Source organism: Vombatus ursinus, unplaced genomic scaffold, assembly GCF_900497805.2.
Source record: "Vombatus ursinus unplaced genomic scaffold, bare-nosed wombat genome assembly UNPS02014816.1, whole genome shotgun sequence".
NCBI lineage: Eukaryota > Metazoa > Chordata > Mammalia > Diprotodontia > Vombatidae > Vombatus > Vombatus ursinus.
In genome coordinates, this window is record NW_020954594.1 from 26,906,748 (window position 1) to 26,930,011 (window position 23,264).

The 23,264-nt window shown below is 36.0% G+C and overlaps 1 protein-coding gene and 1 pseudogene across 4 annotated transcripts in view; both read left to right on the forward strand.

Moving 5' to 3' along the window:
* The window catches only part of NCKAP5 (NCK associated protein 5), an 859,247-nt gene that overhangs the window by 495,426 nt on the left and 340,557 nt on the right, over positions 1 to 23,264 (forward strand). The gene's annotated exons all lie outside the window — the stretch shown is intronic.
* LOC114023116 lies at positions 13,716 to 14,979 on the forward strand (annotated as a pseudogene).

Below are 23,264 nucleotides of genomic sequence, written 5' to 3' on the forward strand. Positions count from 1 at the left end.
TATCAGTCTGTCTATGAATGTGTAGGGGATAAATCTAAGAGCAGCAATTCAAGCAGTGTAGATTGTTGTTTTGATTATTATTTTGGTCCATTGATAGTACATTTAATAAATTGTGTTCCTGTAGAGTACATCTCTGAGTACTGATTGTAAATACTAGAAAGAAACATTCTTTGAAACCCTTTGTTTGAATAGTGAAAAACAATTCAGTTAAGATGTTTTTGCTCATATATGCTTACTTCTGTTGCTGACAAACTGCTTCAAGCTGTTAAGGGTACTTGATAGAAAGAAAAGTGGAGAATTAGCCTTATTTTAGCTATAGGGATCTGATGAAGAAAATGTGTTATAATTTTCATTAAATTGCATTATCTTCTCTTGACCTAGGTTTCACCTGTCATTTGCAATGGATTAAATAATGAGTATTGCTTCTGTGATTAACATGAATACAGCAGTGTAAATTCTAAGTTCAATATGAGTTTGGTTCTAAAGGTTGTAAATTCTAAGTTTGATATGAGTTCAAAATGAATTCTTAATTCATTTTTGAGAAGGGGTGGAGGGTACCTGAAGCAGAACTGTGAATTAATCAACTGTGAATGTAGGGAACTCCCAGTGTGAAAACTCATTCTTTCATTGCCTACTTGTAAGTCATCTGTCATATGGTATTAGAGAGTTCCCTGGGAGCACCAGCAGGTCAAGTGACTTGCCTAGGGTCACTTTCACTCATTTACTTTATTTCATTAAATTACATTTAATTCATTCAGTTAGCACTTATTAAGTGCCTTCCATCTTCTAGGTATATTCTTAGTGAATGGGAATATGAAAATCAAAATCAAACAGCCTCTTTCTTTAGGGAGTTTACAGCTAATACATGTCAGAAAAAAGACTTGAACTCAGGTTTTTTTACTTCCAAAGTTGATCTTCTACTCACTCTATCATTCTGTCTTGAATTCATAAAGATATTTTATATTATTTAGTTAATAACAAATATCCTATTCTTGATAACAGCTATAAAAATAGTCATTGAGATGTTGATAACTTAAATTAGCATAAGCACATAACAGTTATGGCATACATTTACATTTGAATTGCTACTCACAATGTCTCACTGAAGTATTCAGGGAAGGAACAATTATTCCCATTTTATAGATGAGGAAGTAGAAGTTGAAAGGATTTTAATGACTTATTAAACTCATATAAAATAAGAAGACAATGAATTAATAGTTGGAACCAGGTCATATAATGACCAGATCAGTGTTCTGTTCAATATCCCAATAGTTTTTTTTAACAATCTAAAAATTGCCATCATGCAAAAATGTATTTGATTTACACTTCTTGGATATTTAAAAGTTTTGTTTCAATTTAGTCTTCATCAGACACACTAACACAATGTCATCAGGAGAATTTCTTAAACCTGATCTTCCATACCAAAAACTGAATTACATCAACATATCAGACTATATCTGAGAGAAGTTTATATTGTGCAAAGTAGACAAAAGCCATAAATAATGGTCATCCCACAGCAATAGAATATGGTAATAGTCATCCTGATTCTGCAAAGTTTTTGAAAGTCAAAGTGTTTCTACAGAGTCTAGTTCTAATTTTAGTAGCTAATAAATGTAGTCTTAGAATATTATAGAATCAGTCCTGAGGGATATCAGTGAAAAACTTATGGGGCATCTTAAGTAATCAATTGTCTGGAGTTGATCGGATGGACCATGTGACAATCAAGTTCAATACATTCATTTTAATGAATGATTATTCATTGCCATTATGGGCCAGGCACTGTTCTAGGTGCTGGCTTCAGTCAGAGATGCTAGATTAGCCATGCTAGTGATTTTTCTTGAAAATACATACTCCTCCATTGGAAAGTAAACTCCTTTGGGGGAGCCACTATTCCATTTGTTTCTTTATATGCCCAGGGTATGACACATATATACTAATAAATACTTGTTGATTGATTGATGAGGAGTCCCTGGTCAGTCTGAAAACTTCTACAATCAACTTTACAATATGGAGTGTTACGGTGTGGTGATATCTGAAGGGCACCTTCTCATGGATTACAGCAAGCCAAACAGTGCCCTGCCTGAAGAACACAGACACTTATTCAGTTGTCTAAGATTCAGACTCAGGGAATTTTACCTTTGTCAGAGAAGCTACCTCACTCTGTAATGGATCTGTGACACCCACACATTTTTGTTCCTGCCATCTCTTCCTGCCTCTCTAATTCCCTCCTCCCTCCCACCTTTCTTTTTCTCCCCTCTTTTTCTTTCTCTCTCCTTTCTCTATCTTATTCTATCCCCCTTTCTCTCAGTCTCCTTGCCTCCTCTTTTCTTCTTCTTTCACTTGTAACCTTATGATATCTCAAGTGGCATAAAGCAAACCTGTGACTTGGGAATGGGGGAATTAATGATGTTATACAGAAGAAGAACTTGGAGAGTATGTGCTTCCCCAGAAGGTCTAAAACTTCTTAAGGCTTAAACTTCTGTACTACTTGCTGTCTTTTGGTTTCCTTTTCTAAGCACAAGGCATGGGTTAGAGGCTTTCTTAGTCTAAATATGGCCATAACAGAGTCAGTGAAAAAGTCCTAGAGAAAATCTATCTTACCCTACAGGAAAATAAGGGGGGAAGGAACAAGAGAGCAGGGGGTTGATAGAGGGGAGGGCAGATTGGGGGAGGGGATAATCAAAAGCAAACACTTCTAAGGAGGGACAGGGTCAAAAGAGAGAACAGAATAAATGGGGGTAGGATAGGATGAAGGGAAATATACTTAGTTTTTCACAACAGGACTACTTGGGAAGTGTTTTGCATGACTGCACATCTATAACCTGTAACAAGATGCTTGCCTTTTCAATGAGGGTGGATGAGGAGGGAGGAAGGGAGAAAATTTGTAACCCAAAGTTTTTAAAACACATGTTAAAAATAAAAAATTGAAATAAAATAAAATAAAATATGAAACAAAGTCCTAGAGAAACACATGACAGACATAGACATGTGGATGGCCACTCAGCCCATGAGAGTAATTCATCAACTGTGTTCATGAGCCCCAACTCCTGTGTGGAAGGTGGAGATATTTTTTAATTCCCTAAACATATGAACCCAAAACCTAACATTTTAGTCAGTTAGGGAAGATTTTCTTGGTGGTGCCTCATCCCAAGTTTGAGAGTTCAGTTAAGGGATCTGCAAAGATAATTTTTTTTTTTAATTCAGTGAGCTACATAAAAGAGAAAAGGACCATCTGCGTCATTCCTGTAGAGTGTCCTGAGAAGATAGTAAAGCCAATCATTTCCTCATACAGAGAAGGTCTAATAAGGGTAATAATAGAACATATCTCCTAGTTGTTGGGCTTGGTTTTTTTTTTTTGGAAGAACAAATGACAATTTTTAAAAGATCTTTGCAAAACTCAGAGCATGATGCAACTACTAGATGCTGCTGCTGCTAACTTATTTAGCAGCACCTACAATATGGTCACCTTCCAGAAGTAGTCTAAATCACTTTTTAAAATGTTATTAGTTTTTGGAAATGGGAAGAATGTGTAGGGAATCTGTAGAAAAGACGTGGGAAAAAGAATGAGTTCACACAAATAAAATCAGATCTAAATAATTGGAAAAACATCAATTGCTCATGGGTAGACCAAGCTAATATAATAAAAATGACAATTCTACCTAATTTACTTATTCAGTGACATACCAATCAAACTACCAAAAATTATTTTATGGAGAAGATTCATTTGGAAGAACAAAAGGTCCAGAATATCAAGTGAACTCATGAAAAGAAATGCAGAGGAAGGTGGCCTGGCCATTCCTGATCTTAAATAGTATTATAAAACAGCAATCATCAAAACTGCTTAGTACTGTCTAAGAAATAGAGTGGTGGATCAGTGGAATAGGTTAAGTATGCAAGACACAGTAGTCAATGACTATATTAATCTATTATTTGATAAACCCAAAGACCCCAGCTTCTGGTATAAGAACTCACTCTTTGACAAAAACTGCTGGGAAAACTGGAAAAGAGTATGGCAGAAACTAGGTGTGGACCAAAATCTCACACCATATACCAAAATAAAGTCAAAATGGGTTCATGATTTAGATAGCAAAATGAGAGAGCAAGGAATAGTTTACCTATCAGATTTATGGAGAACAAAAGAATTCATGACCCAACAGGAGATGGAGAACATTACAAAAAGCAAAATGGATAATTTTGATTACATTAAATTGAAAAGTTTTGGCACAAACAAAGCCAATGCAACCAAGATTAGAAGGAAAGTAGAAAATTGGGAAAGAATTTTTACAACCAGCTTCCGGTAAGGGCCTCATTTCTAAAATATGTAGAGAATTAAGTCAAATTTATAAGAATACAATCATTCCCCAATTGATAAGTGGTCAAAGGATATGAACAGGCAGTTTTCAGATGAAAAAATTAAAGTTATCTATAGTCATATGAAAAAATGCTCTAAATCACTATTGATTAGAGAAATGCAAATCAAAACAACTCTGAGGTACCACATCACACCTATCAGATTGGCCAACATGACAAAACAGGAAAATGATAAATGTTGGAGAAGATGTAGGAAAATTGAAACACTAATGCATTATTGATGGAGTTGTGAAATGATCCAACCATTTTGGAGAACAATTTGGAACTATGCCCAAAGGGCTATAAAAATGTGCATACCCTTTGACATAGCAATAGCACTTCTAGGTCTGTATCCCAAAGAGATCATACAAATGGGAAAAGGACTCACATGTATAAAAATATTTATAGCAGCTCTTTTTGTGGTGGCAAAGAATTGGAAATTGAGAGGATGCCCATCAATTGGGGTATGGCTGAATAAGTTGTGGTATATGAATGTAATGGAATGCTATTGTGCTATAAGAAATGATGAACAGGCAGACTTCAGAAAAACCTGGAAAAATTTGTATGGTCTGATGCTGAGTGAAGTGAGCAGAACCAGAAAAACATTGTACACAGTAACAGTCACATTGTGCGATGACTAATATTGATAGACTTAACCCTTCTCACCAATACAAGGATCTAAGACATCTCCAAAGGCCTCATGATGGAAAATGCTATCCACGTCCAAAGAAAGAACTATGGAGTTTGAATGTAGATTGAAGTATACTATTTGTTATTTTTTTCTTCTGTTGTGTTTTGTTTCCTCTTTCTGGTGGTTCCTCCTATTTTTGTTTTTTTTTTCTTTTGTTTATTTATTTTTAGTTTCAGTAATCTTTTGGACTTCCTTATCCATTTGGCCAATTTTTATTTTTAGGGCATTCTTCTCCTCATTGGCTTTTTGGACCTCTTTTGCCATTTGGGTTAGGCTATTTTTTAAGGTGTTATTTTCTTCAGTAATTTTTTGGATCTCCTTTAGCAAGCTGTTGACTTGTTTTTCATGATTTTCTTGCATCAGATTGCATGGTGTCTTGGGGAGGGAGGTGGAGAGGAAGGGGGAGAAAATTTAAAACTCAAAAGCTTATGGAAGTAATTGTTGATAAATCAAAATAAATTAATTTTTAAAAACCTAAAAAATTTTTAAAAATGAAAGAAATTTTTAAAAATAAAATAAAAAAGAAAAAGAATGGGAAAAAGTTGCCAGTTGCCATGCTAGCAAATCCTGAGTCAAGTTTTATTCTGGCAGGTTTGTGTGTGTGTGTGTGTGTGTGTGTGTGTATGTGTGCATGTCTGCATGAGTCTGTGCATATGTCTGTGAAACAAGTAGATATCTATGGATTTTTAGTGCATTTAGTGGGGTTTTTAGGTTCCTGTGTATCTTCTCCACTTTTTTTTGGATGAGAAACAAGAAAAGCTACCCCATACCTAATTTACACTTGCTACCCTGAGGAGCTAAGAACTCAACTACCCTAATGGGGAAAACCTATATCTATTTTGGAGATTTCCTAGAATAACTCATGGTGATTGCCAAAGATCCCAAGAGAGAGAACTACTCTTGAGAGATCATCCCCCAGGATTGAATCCAGACCAATGGGATACAGAGTCTTGGGGCCAGGGAGCACAGTAGGGTCTAGAGACACCAGAGGTTACTTCCATATTTGATTTTATCTTTTCCCAGTATGAAACAGAGATTTTTGAATGATACAATTGGTCAGTCTCTACAGACAACCAAATGAAGGTATCCTGAACTGAGTGTGAAGTTTCCAGTTCATCCAGTTTGACTATTATATTGATCAGATCTAGCAGATAACGCACAAGACTTGACTTCCCTTTGTACTGGTGCAGACAGAGCCTAAGAGGTTAACATTTTTAATAATCTTTCCACCTAGACACTTTTACTCTTCCTTATAAAAGTCAATTTCTCACTAGCCTTGTAGGGACCTAAGTTTGACAGGGGGAAAGACACAAAATGACAATATTGATTTCACTCCAATCCATCTTCAAAAGGCAAGTTCATATACAGCTTATCTTGCTTCAATCTGTCTTCCATCATTCCCTGGTATCATGGAAAGGGGAAGAATGCCCTGCCTTTTTTACTATTATTGTTATGAATATCTAGATTAAATGAGTCAGTTTTTCTTTGAACCCTTTTCCTGAAACCTAGCAGTCACCTTTGGTGTCAGGAGCACTTTGAGAATTGATTTTTATTCCCCTAGCAATTCATGATATTGTCAAGAGAGTCCCTGGGGAAAAAGTAATATATTTGGTGTAATTCCAATATGCACGACATATATAATGCTTACAAGTCTATTGTTTTTTCACAATCACCAAAAGCACATGAGATGTTATCAGGCAATACACTACAGATTAGGCTAATAGATTAGATTTGAACTGCTCGTAGATTCTACAGACCCTGATTTTTTAGGTAGGTCTGATTTAGTGAGGAAAATGGCTAGAGAGACTTCCCCACTGCAGCTAGAAACCTAATTTATTGTCAAGACGTTGGAAGCTGTGACTATCGGTAGTACATCTGCAGTCTGATGGAATTGAGATAAATTAAGGATAGTATCTACATTCTCAGTAGCAGACCTATTTAATTCTGATAGTTTAATAATAATCATAGGTGAAATTTATATAGAATTCTGAGTCTTGTACGGTTCTTAGTTCAGTGCCTGGCACATAGGAGGCGCTTATAAATGCTTTTTGACTTGACAGACTGAATACAGGTATTATCATCCCTGTTTTTACCAATGAGGAAACAATTGGTTTTAACTATATTTAATTAAGTATATTGTGCATAGTCACATAGCTAATATGTTGAAGGAAAGATTCTAACCCAGGACTCCCAAGTATTGAAGTATTCTTTTGAGCTCTGAAGGAAAATTTTTGAGAAGGGACCTGTTGTCCTTTGCAAGTCATACAATTGACATACTTCCATTTTCTATGAATCTACTTCAGTGAAAAATAGAAAACATGACAATATTGTACACCTATAATACTTGCTAACCAGACATCCTCCATCCCTCTTTACTTGATCTTGTATGTATACCAGTTCTCTAGCTAGAATTTTTTGTGGAAATTAGGTAGCATACCATTTTACTCATTGTTGAATAGGCTTACACTCATAGAATAATTTATTAATGAAGGTCTTATGCCCTCAGTGTGAATAAATCAAATCCAAATAGCATAGGGAAAGAAAGGTTCTAAGAGAAACTGACCAACCTATCAGAAGGAACCACAGAAGCAGAGTGAATTTCTAGGGTGAGAAATCCACTCTGGCATGTGGAAGATATTGGGCATCAGGAGTGGAACCCAGAGACGAATGAAGACCTTAGTCTGAATTCAGGAACTGACATTTACTGCTTGTGTGAGTGTAGATAGATCATTTCCCCTTGTTAGCCTCAGTTTCATCATCTATAAAATAAAGGGGTGGGATCAGGTGATCTGTAAGGTTCCTCCTAGCTCTGAATCTTGTGATCTTTTTTTATACCAAAGTGAAATAAATGAATAACTTTTTAAAAAGTAGAGTAATGAGTCTTCAGCAAGTATTTACTCAAACAAATGTAGAGACAGTTTAGCTGAAATGAATATTGTATGTAAATAAAATATGAAAAAGGAGTTATGTTTTTCTGCTAAAATTTCTTAAAATTGTCTTTGTTTATATGTAATATAAATATGTAATATGATTCCTGACTCATATCCAATCATTGACAAATCTTGTCTTTTCTACCTCTATAATTCTTCAGATCTGTCCCTTTTCTCCACTCACACAGTCACTGCCCTAATATAGGCCCTCATCACCTCCTCTTAATTGGTCTCCCAGCTCCTAGTGTGTTTCTTTCCCTATCCAATCCATTCTCTACCCAGACACTAAGTTTACATTCCTGAAGCATAACTCTGATCTGCACAACCCCATGCTTCCAGCCAACCTATAGCACAAGAAAGTCCACTGTCTGTCTCTGTCTTTCTGTCTCTCTGTCTCTCTCTCTGTCTGTCTGTGTCTCTCTGTCTCTGTCTCTACCTCTCTCTTTCTTTCTCCCTTTAGGATAAATACAAAATCCTCTATTTGGCTGTTGAAGACATTTACAGTCTGGCTCTAGCCTCCTATTTAGGCTTACAAATACATTATTCTCTTTTATTTATTTATTTGCTCTGTTCTAGTCAAACCGATCTGTTTGATGTTCCTCATGCACACATTCCATTTCCTGTCTCTGTACCTTTGTTCAGGAAATTCCCCATACCTCACATACATCCCCTTCTTAGTTCTGCCTCCCTTTAAAGCTCAGTTCAATTTCCACCCCAAACAGGAAGATATTGTGAATCTTCTCAATTGCTGGTGTCCTTTCCCTAGAAATTACTTAGTATAAAATCTTGTGCTAATTTTCTATGAACCTGTTGTTTTCACCTAAAAAAATTCAAACTCTTTGAGGGCAGGAAAAGTTGTTTTTGTCTCTGTATCCCCAGCACCTAGCATGGTGCTTGTCATGTAGTAGGTGCTTAATAAATGTTTGTTGAGTGAATGGATGAGTTGGTCTGGTCGGAACTTCATTAGTTGGTTGTTTATGCTTATGATTTTGATAGTAATTTTTAGTTAAATCCATTAATTATGGCCCACATACATGGCACTATAGAGATCTCTGGTAGCTCATTGAATAGAGTACTGGGCAGCAGTCGGAAAGACCTGTGTTCAAATCCAATGTAAGACACTAATATTTATTAAGCACCTACTATGTACTGAACACTGTGCTAAGTGCTAGGGATCCAAAAAAAAAGCAAGTGATAGTCCTTGACCTCAAGGAGTTTGCAATCAAATGACGGAGAGAAGATGCAAACAAATATATGCAAAGCAAGTTATATATAGGATAAATGGGAAATAATTACTAGAGAGAAGAAATTACAAAAGTATTAAGAACTAAGAAAAGTTAAGGAAGCCTTCCAGGAAAAGATGAATTTTTAGTTGGGATTTAAGGAAGGCCTACAAATTTAATAGGTAGAATTGAGGAGGGAGACCATTTCAGGCATGGGAGAATAGCCAGAGACAATGAATGGAGTCAAGAGATGGTGTTTCTTGTTCATGGAACCATCAGGAGGCCAGTGTTACTGCATCAAAGAATGTATATTAGGGAGTAAGGTGTCAGAAGACTGGAAAGACAGGAGGGAACTAGGTTATGAAGGACTTTGAATACCAAACAGAACATTTTCTATTTGCTCCTGGGGCTAATAGGGAGTCACTGTTGGACCTGTGATTTAGGAAAATTACTTTAGTGGTTGAATGGAGGATGAATTTGAGCAGGGATAGACTTGAGGCAGACAGAACCAGCAGCAGGCTAATACAATAGTCTGGGCATGAGATGATGAGTACCTCTGCACTAGAGTGGTAGCAGTATCACAGGAGAGAACAGAGCATAATAAATGAGTGAAATTGGTATGCCTTAATGTCTGGGTGACCCTGAGCAAGTCACTTAACCTGTTTGCCTTAGTTTCTTCAACTGTAAAATGGGGATAATAACAGCACCTAATCTGAAAAGTTTTTGTAAGGATCAAATGAAATAATATGTGTAAAAAAGCATTTAGCACAGTACCTAGCACATAGGAGGCTCAGCATAAATGCTTATTCCATATTTTGATCCATTAATCCAATTAAATAGTCACTTATTTAGAACCTACTATACACAAGATAAAGTTGTAGACACTGAGAATACCAGGATGAAACCGTCTCTGCCCTCTAAAACATACAAACTATTGTATCTATAGAAATGCATCCCTGTAAAGCAGGAGTATGCTGGTAAATGTCTGACAACTGGCTCTCTGGGGGGAAAATGTGCACCCAGATATACTATTAATTTAATATGCATTATTAATATTTTCCTAATCACTTTCATAAATCTATTTGAAAACAACAACAACAACAAAACAATGACTCAGGCCCTGATTTGTAGGGCTCGATTAATTGATTGATTAGTTTGAATTAGCTGATTTCTGAGGAGTAAATGCTCACATAGAAAATTTAACAATCAGGCCTCCAGAGTCACTGGAACTGACTATAGCACAAGCCAGAAACCTCTGTGGAGAGGGGAGTTTAGACTAATGAATAAGGAGATTTCTAACTCTGAGCCTATAATTTTATACCTGTAACCTAACCTAATGTTGTCAAAACTTTCCTATAATTTTTTGACTGCTTGGTGTCTAGTCAAGAGATAGACACTTGTTTTCCCCCTCAGCAGTAGGCTGCATGATTAGAAAAACATTATGTGCTCAAGCCTGGCTGAATTTGTTGATAACAGTGTTTAACTAGGGTTCCTGGTAGGTATTCCAAAAGGAGTTAGAAACTCTTTAATCTACTTTATTCATACAAAGAGGTGTCCAATGATAAACCTAGTGCTAGGCATTGATCAATTGTCATAAAGTCAATGAGAAAACTGATATTTAACAGTCCTTTGGAAATTGGAGAGCGAGTTCAGTCTCAAAATACTTAATGCTGACTCAATTTGGATTTCAGTAGTTTTAGAGAATGATATAATTTGTATTTGTATAGCACCTCACTGTCTGCAAAAGGCTGGTATGCATTGTCTTAATCTCTCCTTACAAAAATTTGGACTATGTATGCAAAGTACTTTGTAAACTTTAAAACTACATAAGTTTGTTGTTGTGGTTTATAACTGAGGAAACAGGGACTTAAAGAGTTCTAACAGTTTACCTCTGGTCACAGAATTAGTAAGTTGGAGGAAAGATTCAAATCTAGGTCTCTTCTGATTTCAATATATTACTCTTTCTAACATATCAGGCTGTTTGTCACTTTCACAAGACTCAGTAGTCTTAAGCATGACCCAGAATTTGGCCAGATATCGAGATACAGGCTGAACGGGTCATATGTGCAATCTGATTATGTAAAACTATTTTCAAACTAAGAAGATTGGGTAGGAATAGACCCAAAGGGAGTCGGGCCATGTTTAACCCATAGGTCCTATATTGGATGCCTCATGGTCTAGAAACAGCCTAAATTTAATCAAAGATCACTGCAATAAGTCAGATGTACTATAAAGTAGAATCATCTCTTAATGTTAAGGATCCTATATTTAGAGCTATATGGAATCTTATTTTAGAGATGAAGAAACTGAATCCCAGAAAGATTTAAAGACTTGCTTACATCATGAAGGTAGTAAGTAGCAAAGATAAAATTTATTGTTAGTTTGTTGTTGTTGTTGAGTCATTTTAAAGTTGTGTCTGACTCTTAATGATAGCATTTAGGATTTCCTTGGCAAAGATACTTCATTTCCTTCTCCAGTTCATTTTACAGATAAGGAATCGAGGCAAACAAGGTTAAGTGCCTTGCCCAGGATCACACAGTTAGTAAGTGTCTGAGGCTAGATTTGAACTCATGAAGAGAAGTCTTCCTGACTCTAGGCCCAACACTCTATCCACCCGCTGTACCACCTAGCTGCCAATTTGTAGTTAACATACATTTATTTTTTTCTTTTTCCTCCATCCCCCCACTCCAATTGAAAATAAAACATAAAAAAATGCCTTTTAACAAAATATATAATCAAGCAAAACAAATTCTCAAAATGATTTTGTCCAAAATTGCACATTTCATTCTGCAGCTTAAGTCTGTCAGCTCTATGAGGTCACCATCTAGTAGTGTGCTTCACCACTGGGCCTCTGGAATTGGGGTTCATCACTGCATTGTTCAAAGTTCTTAAATCTTTCTAATTTTTTTTTACTTATTTATTACCATTATATAAATTATTTTCCTGGTTATGCTCAATTCATTTTGCAACATTTCTTGCAAATTTTTCTAGGTCTTTATGAAACCATCCCCTTTATCATTTTAATATTTCATTATCTTCATATAAGATTATTTGCTCAGTAATGATCCAATTTTTTGGTACTTACTTTCCTATTCTTTATCATGACAAAAGAGTTGCTATATGAATATTTTTGTACACATGAGTCATTTTCCTTTTTCTTTAATCTCTTTGGTGAATAGGTCTAGTAAGTTATATCACTAGCTCAAAGGATAAATGAAGTTTAGTGACATTTGCGCCATAGTTCTAAATTGGATTCCATAATGACTGCACCAGTTTCCATATGTACCAAAAGTGCATTAATGTTCCTGATTTCTGGCAGCTCCTCCAACAACTGTTATTTCTCTTTCTTGCTATCTTTGCCAATCTCACAGGTAGGAGGTAAACATTTCAGTGTTGCTTTAATTTTAATTTCTTAATTTTTTTAATGATTTGGAACATATTTTTATAGGTTTATTATTAAGAAATTAATTTCTTCCTTTGAAAACTGTTTATTTATATTATTACTTTTTTTTTAAATAAATTTGAATCAGTTCTCCATTTTGAGTCTCAGACATCTAAGTTGCAAAGTGATTAGTGCATTGGGCCTGGAGTTGGAAATGATACTTACCATGTGAACCTGAACAAGTCACTTAAACTCTGTGTGCCCATTTCCTCAAATACAAAGTGGGGATAATAACAGTACTTACCTTTGAAGGATGTTGTGAGGATCAAATGAGCTAGCTATATGCTTAGCCCAGTGCCTGGCATATAATAGGTATATAAGTGCAAGTTTGTGGTTTGCTACTAACTAGATGTGGGACTACAGGCAAGTCACTTAACCTCTCAGCTTGCAGCTTTTCCTGTGTTAAATAAGGAGGCAGAATTTGACCATCTGTAAGCTTCTTGTCTACTCTGAAAAATTCTGTAAAATAACTTATTCTTCTGATTGCCAGAAATACTGACATAACAAATACTGTCTATGAGCCTCTGGATCACCAATGTTTTCCATTTTTAAAAAAAAGCAAAACAATACAAAAGACTATGCTGTGGGAGCAAGTATTTGTGTAAGGAGAGATAGACTATTTGAAGGAGGATCAAATCGACCAAGTGGAAATTCAAAGGTGCTGAAGCGCTATTGGCAACTCATCACATACTTCTAGAAACCTCACTTTACTGCTCTGTTGTTGAATATTTTCATCTTTATGTGAAGTGGAGAATCATTGCTGGCAGTCTGGGTGAGTGATGGCAGAATAGAAGAAAATATTAAATCCAACTAAAGTGGCAGGATTGTTTTCAGGAATTATTTTTTAAAATTGCCAAGTACTTTGCTGTCTACAAAATTAAAAATAATTTTTTTCTTTCAGTTTTTTTTTCTATTGTCTTCCAAATTGTACCAATGGGTCAACTTTCCACTTTTTTCCCACCTGTACTTGTGTATATTTCATTTAATTTGTGTCATCTCTTCCCTTTTCGTGGTGTTGTGACCCAGGGAGCTTCTAGATCCTCTATGCCTCATTCCCTCCATCAGGTTCTCTGCCCACCATGGCCAACAAGGAAGCAGTCTTTGGTGATGTGGTGGAAGAATGAGTGATAAATGAGGAGTATACAATATAGGAAAAATGCTCCATTTCTCTAAGATTTAGTGATGAACCATGCCCTAGAGTAGCCCAGCTTGACTGCAAAATGGCTTCCTGATATAACCAGACCTGAAGGGAAAGATTTCAGTGTTCATTGACTTGTCCTGGCTATACACACCAGATGAAAAGTATCATCTTGTGATAGCCATTGTGCAGCTGCCCAGTGATGATGCTCAGTTTGATCCTTCTCATTATGACAATGACAAAGGATAGTTTGAAGGCTTTGGCTCAGTTAGTGGGGAAAATTGAAATGACAATCAAAATTAGCCATGAAGGAGAAGTGAATGGGGCCTGTTATATGCCCTAGAATCCTTATATCATCACAATAAGGACTCTATCCAATGATGTCCTTGTTTTTGAATGTACCAAGTACCCTTCAAAACCAGACTCTTCTGGGGAGTGTAACCCAGACTTGCATCTCTGTGGACATCAAAAGGAGGGCTTCAGGCTGTGGTGGAACCCAAATCTCAGTGGATGCTTACTTGGTGCATCAGATGACCATACCATCTATTTGTGGGACATTAGTGAAGTTCCAAGGAAAGGCAAAGTAGTGGATGCAAAGACCATATTCACAGGACATATGGCAGTAGTCAAAGATGTTTCTTGGTACCTACTCCATGCATCTCTCTTTGGATCAGTTGCTGATGATCAGCAGCCTGTGATCTGGGAAACACAGTCAAACAATACTTCTAAACCAAGCCATTCAGTCGATGTCCACACTGCCAAAGTAAACTGTCTCTCAATCCTTATAGTAAGTCCATTCTTACCACAGGATAACTGAAAGACAGTTGCATTGTGGGATCTGAGAAATCTGAAACTGAAGTTGCATTCTTTTGAGTCATAAGGATGAGGTATTCCAGGTTCAATGGTCTCTTCACAATGAAACTATCTTGACTTTCAGTGGCGCTGACCGCTGATCCAAGTCTGGGACTTGAGTAAAATTGGAGAGGAGCAATTCCCTGAAGATGCAGAAGATAAGCCACCAGAACTGTTGTTTCATCATGGTGGTCATACTGCCAAGATATCTGATTTCTCCTGGAACCCCAATGAACCTGGGGTTATTTGTTCTGTATCAGAAGACAACATCATGCAAGTCTGGCAGATGGTTGAGAACATGAAAAATGATGAAGCCTGAAGAAAGTGTGGATCCAGAAGGCCAGACATCCTAGACGTGTCTGCATGGGCGCTGATTTTTAGATCCCCCTTTCTTCCCCAACTGAGACTGATTTAATCCTGGTTTACAGGCAGACTTTTTTCGTTCAGACATTCTTCTATAAGTGTCTGTTAATACAGACAGAAAATAATTGCTAACTATTAACTGTCAGTGTTGGTGGAAGGGCTTTACTCAGCAGAGTCAGAGACCCATGTTTAATTTTTTCCAAGAACTTTATAAACAAATCCAACTCTAAAATCTTATTTAGCCACAGGAAATGAGTCACGAGTGTTTTATTTTTCTTCTTATGCTATAATTGCAAGTTTTTCAGGCTAATTTAGATAAAATTAGGATGGAGTGGGATTTATATATATATGAGAGGTCTCTGAGTCACTGAGATATTAGTAGTGTAAGATGTCTGCATGGTTCCCCTCATTTATAGTGATTCAAATACAAAAACTGTCATGGCAAACCTTCTAGGGTACATACCATCACTGTGTAGACTGGTCTACTCCTACTGGTTTGGTCTGTAACTGTCAAAATTTCATATTACTTTTTTTTGGTTTTATTTAATTTGTTTTTTTCCTCTAGTGAATATTTAGTCTTTTCTTCCACTTCTCATCTAATGGAGGACAGTCATAGGAAATGTTGTAGCTATACCTACAAAATCTTTGTTCACATTCTCATATAGTTTTGCTTTCTATTTTATTTCTTGAATTGTTATTTATTTACTTTCTGTGATTTTTTTTTCAATTTGGGACCACTGCATTATAAAGATGATGTATGTTTTTACTCGACAGATGTACCACTGGTAGACTATCCAGCAATTTGAAAACAGAGCAATTGGCATCTGCCATGTGCTTTAAAATTAATTCTGGATAGCTTCTTTCCTTCCTTTTTTCTTTCTTTAAAACAATTTTTAAAACAATCCCATACAAATGAAATTAGTCCTCGACCACTCATTTTATATAATGTTTTTTGGGTTAACTTATCCAAACAGCAACCTATAACTGTCCATGACTATCTCTAATTGCTTAAGATGGAAAATTTGTCTACATAAAAAGATAAACTTTATGTCAATATATTGATAACCTGTGATTTTCTCATTTTGGAAACTCTCTACTAATGCAGGTTTCAACTCATCTATAATTTAGGGTATTAATCATTAGACCTTTGCCTGGCATTCAGGGAAGTTAAAGAGGCTTTTCCATAGTTATATAGTGAGTAGGTGTCCAGAGTGAAATTTGAAATCAGACTTTCTAGCCTCCTAGCCCAGCATTCCACTCATTACACCATGCTGGGTCTTATTACATTGATTAAATGATCTAACAAAGCACTACATGTAAGAAATACCTAAGTATAATTAGGTGATGACAACAAAAAGCTACTGACTCTTACTGTTCTCTTGTGTCCACCAATGTGTGCAGCCAGCATGAGGGTTAAAGTCCTATCTCTAAAAGACTGTGGGTGATCTGTATCTGGGAAGATGATACTTGTAACTATTGAGAACTGTATCTTTATTATGACATTAAGAAGGGGTATACATAGACAGATGGTGTTGGTATAAGTTGACTTTGATGTGATGATAAAAAAAAAATTAAGGGATTAAAAAAAAAGGATTGTCCTGGGAAGAGAGGAAAGGAGGAGACAGAAGAGGATAAATTACATCACACAAAGAGGCACAAAGACCTATTGCAGTAGAGGGAAAGAAGAGAGGGAGGTGAGCATTGTTTGAACCTTACTGTCACTGGATTTGGCTCAAACAGGGAATAACATACACACTCGAGTATAGAAATCTATCTTACCCTACAGGAACTAGAAGGGAAAAGGGGAAAAGAGAAAGAAAAGGGACAGAAGAAGGGAGGGAAGAAGTAGCAAGGGAAAGGGAAAAGAAAAGGGATGGGGACTGACATAAGGAAGGGCAGATTGAGAGAGGCAGTGATCAGAAGCAAAATATGCATGAAGAGGGAAAGGGAAAAAGGAGAGAAAAAAGGATAAATGGGGGACAACAGGATGGAGAGAAAGACACAGTTAGTAATCATAACTGTGAATGTGAATAGGATGAACTCTCCCATAAAATGGAAGCAGATAACAGAATGGATTAAAAATCATAATCTTACAATATGTTATTTATAGGAAACACATTTGTAGCAGAGAGATACAAAAAGAGCAAAGGTAAAAGGCTGGAGAAGAATATATTATACTTCAGCTGAAGTAAAAAAAAAAGCAGGGATAACAATCCTGATCTAAGACAAAGCAAAAGCAAAAATAGATCTAATTAAAAAGGATAAGGAAGGAAACTACATCCTGCTAAAAAGTACCATAGACAAAGAAGTAATATCAATACTGCACATACATGCATCGAGTAGTATAGCATCTAAATTCTTAGAGAAGTTAAGTGACTTATAGGAAGAAATAGACAGCAAAACTATACTATTGGGGGACCTCAACCTCCCCCTCTCAGAATTAGAGAAATCTAAGCACAAAATAAACAAGAAAGAAGTGAAAGAGGTGAATAGAATTTTAGAAAAGTTAGATATGATAGGCCTCTGGAAAAAATTGAAAGGGGATAGAAAGGAATATATCTTTTTTGTCAACAGTACATGGCACCTACACAAAAATTGACCATGTATTAGGGCATAAAAACCTCATAATCCAATTCTGAAAGGCAGAAATATTAAATGCATTCCAGATCATGATGCAATAAAAATTACATGTAATAAAGGGTCATAGAAAGATAGACTAAAAATTAATTGGAAACTAAGTAATCTAATCCTAAAAAATGAATGGGTCAAGCAGCAAATCTTAGAAACAATCATTAACTTCATCCAAGAGAATGACAATAATGAGACCACATACCAAAACTTTTGGGATGCAGTCTAAGCAGTTCTTAGGGAGAATTTTATATCTCTCAGTGTTACATGAATAAAATAGAGAAAGAGGAAATCAATGAATTGGACATGCAAGTAAAAAAGCTGGAAGAGAACAAATTAAAAATCCCCAATTAAATACCAAGTTAGAAATTTTGAAAATCAAAGGAGAGATTACTAATAAATAAAACTAGGATGTCATTTTATGTAAAAAAATCAATAAAATAGATAAACCTTTGGTTATTTTGATTAAAAAAGAAGAAAACCAAATTACCAGTATCAAAAATTAAAAGGGCGAATTCACTATCAATGAAGAGGAAATCAAAACAATAATTAAGAGCTATTTTGCCCAACTGTATGCCAATAAATCTGACAATCTTAGTGAAATGGAAGAATACTTATAAAAATATAAATTGCCCATGTTAATAAAAGAGAGAGTACAGTATTTAAATAACTCCATTTCAGAAAAGGAAATTGAACAAGCCATCAATGAACTGCCTAAGAAAAAATCTCCAGGACCAGATGGACTTACAAGTGAATTCTAACCAACATTTAAAGAATTATTAATTCCAATAGTAGATAAATTATTTGGGAAAATAGGCAAAGGAGGAATCCTATCAAGATCTTTTTATGATACAAATACGGTGCTGATTCCTAAACCAAGAAGAGCCAAAACAGAGAAAGAAAATTACAGACCAATTTCCCTAATGAATATATGTGCAAAAATTTTAAATAAATTATTAGCCAAGAGATTACATCAACTTATCTCAAGTATAATACACTATAACCAGGTGGAATACATTCCAGGAATGTAGGGCTGGTTCAATACTGGAAAACTATCAGCATAATTGACCATATAAATAACAAAACTAACAGAAATCACATGATTATCTTAATAGATGCAGAAAAAGGTTTTGACAAAATATAGTACTCATTCCTATTAAAAACACTAGAGAGCTTAGGAATAAATGGAGTTTGCCTTAAAATTATAAGCAGCATCTATCTAAAACCATCTGCAAGCATTATATGTAATGAGGATAAGTTTGAAGCATTTCCAATAAGATTGGGGGTGAAACAAGGATATCCATTATCACCACTATTATTCAATATTGTATTAGAAATGTTAACCTTAACAATAAGAGAAGAAAAAGAAATCGAAGGAATTAGAATAGGCAAAGAAGAAACAAAGCTATCACTCTTTGCAGATGATATGATGGTATACTTAGAGAATCCATGAAAATCAATTTTAAAAATACTTGAAATAATAAACAACTTTAGCAAAGTTGCATGATATAAAATAAACATACATAAATCATTGGCATTTCTATAAATCACTAACAAAGCCCAACAGCAAGAGATAGAAATAGAGATACCATTTAAAGTCACTGTAGACAATGTAAAGTATTTGAGAGTCTACCTACCAAAACAAATGCAGGAACTATATGGTTTTTGTTGTTGTTGTTGTTGTTGTTTTGGGTTTTTTTTAGGCAATTGGGGTTAAGTGACTTGCCCAGGGTCACACAGCTAGTAAGTGTCAAGTGTTTGGTCTGAAGCTGGATTTGAACTCAGGTACTCCTAAATTCAGGGCCGGTGCTCTATCCACTGTACCACCTAGCTGCCCCACACAGGAACTATATGAACAAAATTATAAAACATTTTTCGCACAAATAAAGTCAAATCTAAATAATTGGAAAAATATTACTTCCTCACAGGTAGGCTCAGCTAATATAATAAAAATGACAATTCTACCTAAACTAATTTACTTATTTAGTGCCATACCAATCAAACCACCAAAAATTACTTTACAGAGCTAGAAAAAATAATAAAATTCATCTGGAAGAATAAAACATCCAGAATATCAAGGGAATTAATGAAAAGAAATGGAATAGGTGCCCTAGCCATACCAGATCTAAAACTGTGTTATAAAACAGCAATCATCAAAACTAGTTGGTATGGGCTAAGAAAAAGAGTGGTGGATTAGTGGAATAGGCTAGATATACTAGACACAGTAGTAAATGACTATAGTAATCTACTGTTTGGTAGACCCAAAGACTCCAGCTTCTGGGATAAGAACTCATTATTCAATAAAAACTACTAAGAAAACTGGAAAATAGTATGTCAGAAACTAGCCATAGATCAACGTCTTAACACTGTATATGAAGAGAAGGTCAAAATGGGTACGTGATTTAGACATGAAGAGTGACACTATAAGCAAATTAGGAGAGCAAGGGATAGTTTACCTGTCTGATCAATGGAGAATGGAAGAATTTATGACCAAACAAGAGATAGAGAGCATTATGAAACACAAAATGGATGATTTTGATTACAGAAAATCAAAAAGTTTTTTGTACAAAGCCATTGCAACCAAGATTGGAAAAGAAGCAGAAACTGGAAAACAATTTATATAGCTAGTGCTTCTACTAAATGCCTAATTTCTGAAATATATAGAAAGCTGAGTCATTGTTTGTAAGAAATGGTCAAAGGATATGAACAGGTTTTCAGATAAAGAAATTAAAGCTATCTATAGTCATATGAAAAAATGTTCTAAATAACTATTATTTAGAGAAATTAAAACAACTCTGAGGTACCACATCGTAACTATCAGATTGGCTAATATGACAAAACAGGAAAATGAAAAATGTTGGAGAAGATGTGGGAAAATTGGAACACTAATGCATTGTTGGTGGAGTTGTGAACTGATACAACCATTTTGGAGAGCAATTTGGAACTCTGTGCCCAAAGGGCTATAAAACTGTGCATACCCTTTGACCCAGCAATACCACTTCTAGGTCTGTATCCCAAAGAGATCATAAAAATGAGAGAAGGACCCACATGTACAAAAATATTTATAGCAGCTCTTTTTGTAGTGTCCAGAAATTAGAAATCAAGGGGATGCTCATCAATCAGGGAATGGCTGGACAAGTTAGGGTATATGATTGTGATGTAATACTATTGTTCCATATGAAGTGATGAACAAGTAGACTTCAGAAAAACCTGGAAAGACTTACATGAACTGATGCTGAGTGAAGTGAGCAGAACCAGGAGAACATTGTACACGATAACAGCAACACTGTACAATGACCAACTTTGATAGACTTAACTTTTCTCAGCAATACAAGGCTCTAAGATAATTCCAAAAAATTTGTGATGAAAAATGCTATTCACATCCAGAGAAAGAGCTGTGGAGTCTAAATGTAGATTGAAGTATGCTATTTTGTCTCTCTTTTTTTTGTTCTTTCTCATGGTTCCTTCCTATTGGTTCTAATTATTCTTTACAACATGACTAATGCAGAAATAGGTTTAATATGATTGTACATGTGTAGCCTATATCAGATTGAATGCCATCTTGGGGAGGGGAGAGTGGAAAGAAGGAGAGAAAATTTAGAACTCAACCACAACATTGAGGGCAGAACCAAGATGGCGGAGGGAAAGCAGTGACTTGTTTGACCTCTCCCCCCAAACCCTTCCAAATACCTATAAAAAATGGTTCTAAACAAATTCTAAAGCAGCAGAACCCACAAAAAGAAAGAGTGAAACAAATTTCCAGCCTAAGACAGCCTGGATGGTTGATCAGAAATGTATATTGCACTGGGCTGGGAGAGGAGTGCAGTTTGGTGTGGGTGCGCAGGCCGCAGCGACCCTGAAGCAGGCCTCAGGAGACTGAATTGTAGGCAGCTGTGGCAGTTTCCAGACTTCTCAACCCAGGAACGCCAAAGACAACTTGGAAGGTCAGTGGGAAAAGTCTGTGATGGCGGTGAGAGAAGGAGCTAGGTCTCAGCCGCCACAGGGCCACGGCTGTTTCCTGAGCTTCCAGCCCACAGACTGAGGGGGAATCAAGTGGCTGATCAGAGGGGGATTGCAAGGATCTCTTTGCCAGTGCTAAGGCAGGAATCTCTTGCTTTACCTGTGCTTGGATCTGGGTCACAGTTCTGAGGGGTGGTCCTGGGGCAAGGAGGAGTGCTGGTGTGGTGAAGCTTGTTGTGGTGGTGGAGAGGAAACACCTCACCCCTTATCATACCACCTGGGAAGAACTGAAAATTTTCAAGTCCCTAGAAGTATCTCTGAAAATAGCTGTACAAACCACCCAAGCTTGGGACAGTGCATTCTCCGCATTGGAAATAGATTTTTACCTTAACAAAAGAGTTTAAAACTCAAGTAATTGTCCAGGATCATGAGTAAGCAGCGCAAAAAGAGTCAGACTATACTATCTTACTTTGGTGACAAAGAAGATTAAAACATACAACCAGAAGAAGACAACAAAGCCAAAGCTCCTACATCCAAAGCCTCCAAGAAGAATATGAATCAGTCCCAGGCCTTGGAAGAGCTCAAAAGGGATTTTGAGAAGCAAGTAAGAGAAGTAGAGGAAAAACTGAGAGTTTTGCAAGAAAATCATGAAAAACAAATCAACAGCTTGCTAAAGGAGACCCCAAAAAATACTGAAGAAAATGACACCTTAAAAAATAGCCTAACCCAAATGGCAAAAGAGGTCTAAAAAGACAATGAGGAGAAGAATGCCCTAAAAAGCAAAATTGGACAAATGGAAAAGGAAGTCCAAAAGCTTACTGAAGAAAATACTTCCTTAAAAATTAGAATAGAGCAATTGGAAGCTAGTGACTTTATGAGAAATCAAGATACTGTAAAACAAATCCAAAAGAATGAAAAATTAGAAAACAATGTGAAATATCTCATTGGACCTGGAAAATAGATCCAGGAGAGAGAATTTAAAAATTATTGGACTATCTGAAAGCCATGATCAAAAAAAGAGCCTAGACATCATCTTTCAAGTAATTATCAAGGAAAACTGCCCTGATATTTTAGAGCCAGAGGGCAAAACAGAAATTGAAAGAATCCACAGACCTCCTCCTGAAAGAGATCCCCAAAGGAAAAGTCCTAGGAATATTGTAGCCAAATTCCAGAGTTCCCAGGTCAAGGAGAAAATATTGCAAGCAACCAGAGAGAAACAATTCAAGCATTATGGAAACACAATTAGGATAACACAAGATTTAGCTGCTTCTACATTAAGGGACCACAGGGCATGGAATATAATATTCTGGAGGGCAAAGGAGATAGGATTACAACCAAGAATCACCTACGCAGCAAAACGGAGTATAATCCTTCAGGTGAAAAAAATGGTCATTCAGTGAAATAGAGGACTTTCAAGCATTCTTGATGAAAAGACCAGAGTTGAATAGAAAATTTGATTTTCAAATACAAGACTTAAGTGGAACATGAAGAGGTAAACAGGAAAGAGAAAATCATAAGAGACATTATTATGGTTGAACTGTTTACATTCCTGCGTGGAAAGATGATATTTGTAACTCATGAGACCTTTGTCAATATTAGGGTAGTTGGAGGGGAAAAATTATATGTATGTATATACAGATATAGATAGATAGATAGATAGATAGATAGATAGATAGATAGATAGATA